Genomic DNA, 2,913 nt, shown 5'->3' with positions numbered 1-2,913 from the left:
TTGTCCTTGGCCTCCACCCTCCCATGTCCCGCCTTCCCCGCGGAGGGCGGGTCGAGGGTTGGCGGGGCATGTGTGCTCCTCCACCTTTGTCCTCAGCGCCGGTCATCCCCAGTCACCAAGCCACCCGCGCGGTGCCCTCGACGTGTCTCGCGACTTGTGGCGTGGCGGCGGGCCCCCGAGGCGTCTTCCGGGCCGGGTCCACCCGACCCCTGGGGGGGGTCTCAGAACCTCAGCTCATGCGGGGTGCCCGCCGTCTGCCGCCTCCCGCTGCCAGCCCTGGACGGTTCTGCCCTGGTCCGTCGGACGTCCGTCGGACGTCCGTGCGGACCCTGCCCTCCCACTCCGTGTCTCTCCCTCCCCTCCGACCCCCCCCCCCAGGCCTTGGGCCCGGGTCCAGCTCCTCTCCTTCCCTGCCTCCGCTCCACCTCTCGCGCATCCTGCCGGCTTGTGCCCCGCTTCCCGCCGCAGCCCCCCGCCCTCTGGCGAGAGGGGCCTGGGTCACAGGTGCGGGGAGGGTCGGGGAGGGGGTAGGCGGGCTGGTGTGTCTTGGAAGCGAGAGGGGTCCGGTCCGACCTGGTGGCTTTTGGGGGGGAAAGGATGGGGGAGAGGGTGGCGTCGGGTGGCGGTGGGGTCCGGTGGCGGCACCCGGCGGGCCTGGCTCTGTCACGGGCCGGCAGCTCCGGGGTTCAAGCCCTGCAGGGTTGGCCGAGGCCGGGATTGGCATCGAGGCGGTGGCGGCCTGTGGCCCTGTCCCCCCCCACCCCGCCTCGCCTGTCCCCCACCCCCTTCCAGGTACCTAGCGTGTTCCGACGCTGAGGTTTAAAGACCCTTTGGGGGTCGCCCTTCCGCCTCAGGTTGGGGCAGTTGAGCCCATGGGGAGGAGTCCCTTCTCCCCCAGAGTCTGCCACCCACCCCCCGCCCCGGGGCCGCGGTTGCCGCGCCACACCACAGTCCTCGAGGCCGTCGGGACGGGGCTACCCAGCGGCCATCAGGCCGTGCGTGCCCTGCGTCCTCGGTGTGGGGGGGGTAGGTGGGAACCCCCTGGGCGCCTGTGGGGTTGTCCGAGCTCGCACCTCGCTTTGGGGGGCGCTGGCTGGATGCCCTGTTGTCCAACCTTTCCGACCTTCTCTGAATCTGATCTCGTTTGTCTCTACTGGCCGCCCGAGGCACCCTATGGGGATTGTGCTGTGCCAGATGGGGGCCTCCCCTCCGGGGGTTGGCCCCTTTAATGCTCAAAACTCATACGACTCTTAGCGGTGGATCACTCGGCTCGTGCGTGGATGAAGAATGCAGCTGGCTGTGAGAATTAATGTGAATTGCAAGACACATTGATCATCGACACTTAGAACGCACTTGCGGCCCTGGGTTCCTCCCAGGGCTTTGCCTGTCTGAGTGTCGCTTGATGATCAAGCGCTCCCCTGGGTGTCTCTCGCCCCAGGGGGTGGCGCGGCTGGGGGTTTCCCTCGCAGGGCCTGTTCTGCTGTTGCCCCTGCTGTGCCTGCCCATGGGCTCATCCCCAGGTGGGGAGGGGTCGTCTCGGCTGCTGGGCCCTCTGTCCCCCTAAGTGCAGACACGGTGGCCTCCTCTGCTCCGTGCCCAGTCCCCGCTGCCGGCCGCCCCACCCCCGCCTCACCCCACCGGGTCTACCCGGCGGTGGCGCGCGTGGGACGTGGGGAGGTGTGGGAGAAGGGGGGCTGGTGCCGGGGCGGGGGGCGGCGCCGCCCACGAGAAAGGGAGAGAGGAGAGCTCACGCTGAGGGCCGTGGCCACTGAGTCCCTCTAGGGGAGATCCCTCATGCAGTACGCAGTCTTGGGGTCACCTGGGTTGTGTGTGTGGTGGGGGTTCACGGTCCCCTGCCGTGCCGGTCGTGGTCCATGGGGGGTGGAGGGGCCCGGATCTGGAAAGCCGTCAGTCTTGCCGCCGTGCGGGCGGCGGCGACCGCAGTTGTCCCGGCCGGGCTCCACCGCTCCCCAGGCCGCCGCCGCCCCTCCCTCCCCGCCGGCGATACTGGCCTTCACCCTGTCGGGGCGGCTTGCGCATGGGGCTGACATGTGGGAGCCAGGTGGCGTGCTGTGGGTTTGGTCGGGGGGGGGGGGGCAAGGGCCAGCGGTCGGGGGCAACCGCCGTGCTCTGAACCCCCCCTCCCCCGCCCTGCCCCGCTCGTGCCCGCCCTCCCCGCTCACTGCGTGCACACACCGCGCCCACCCCCAGCCCTCGTCCCCCCTCCCCCTGTCCTCCAGGCCCGGGAAGGCCCCTGCGTCTCTCTCCCTCTGGGGCCGGAGACCTGGCGGGCGTCAACCGTGGCCTTCTGGTGCCAGGGTCCTCCGATGGCCCATGCCTCTCCTTGCCCTCTTCTGGCCTCGCGCCCCTCGAGCCCCTGGCGCCCTCCGAGATGCTACCTCAGATCAGACGTGGCGACCCGCTGAATTTAAGCATATTAGTCAGTGGAGGAAAAGAAACTAACCAGGATTCTCTCAGTAATGGCGAGTGAACAGGGAAGAGCCCAGCGCCGAATCCCCGCCCTGCGGTGGGGCGCAGGAAATGTGGCGCACAGAAGACCCACTCCCCGGCGCCGCTCGTGAGGGTCCAAGTCCTTCTGATTGAGGCCCAGCCTGTGGACGGTGGGAGGCCGGTAGCGGCCCCCAGCACGCCGGGCCCGGGTCTTCCCGGAGTCGGGTTGCTTGGGAATGCAGCCCAAAGCCGGTGGTAAACTCCATCTAAGGCTAAATACCGGCACGAGACTGATAGTCAACAAGTACCTTAGGAGAAAGTTGAAAAAAACTTTGGAGAGTTTAAGAGGGTGTGAAACCATTAAGAGGTAAACGGGTGGGGTCTGCGCAGTCCGCCCTTGGGATTCAACCCTGCGGCGGCTCCCGCCTTGCCGGTGGTCCGGTGTATCTTTCCCGCCCCCCC

At 68.6% G+C, this 2,913-nt stretch overlaps 2 non-coding genes across 2 annotated transcripts in view; both read left to right on the top strand.

Moving 5' to 3' along the window:
* The first annotated feature begins 1,245 nt into the window (after nucleotides 1–1,245).
* LOC113257075 (5.8S ribosomal RNA) lies at nucleotides 1,246–1,398 on the top strand. The gene has a single exon (XR_003316817.1). It is a non-coding gene; the product is annotated as a 5.8S ribosomal RNA (ribosomal RNA).
* A 997-nt stretch (nucleotides 1,399–2,395) lies between these two features.
* The window catches only part of LOC113257125 (28S ribosomal RNA), a 4,754-nt gene continuing 4,236 nt past the window's right edge, over nucleotides 2,396–2,913 (top strand). The window contains exon 1 of the ribosomal RNA XR_003316845.2: nucleotides 2,396–2,913. This exon is cut by the window's right edge and continues 4,236 nt beyond it. This is a non-coding gene — a ribosomal RNA (28S ribosomal RNA).

Source organism: Ursus arctos, unplaced genomic scaffold, assembly GCF_023065955.2.
Source record: "Ursus arctos isolate Adak ecotype North America unplaced genomic scaffold, UrsArc2.0 scaffold_4, whole genome shotgun sequence".
In the NCBI taxonomy this organism is placed as follows: domain Eukaryota; kingdom Metazoa; phylum Chordata; class Mammalia; order Carnivora; family Ursidae; genus Ursus; species Ursus arctos.
The sequence above is the reverse complement of the archived record's forward strand: the minus strand, read 5'-3'. Positions and strand labels throughout refer to the sequence as shown.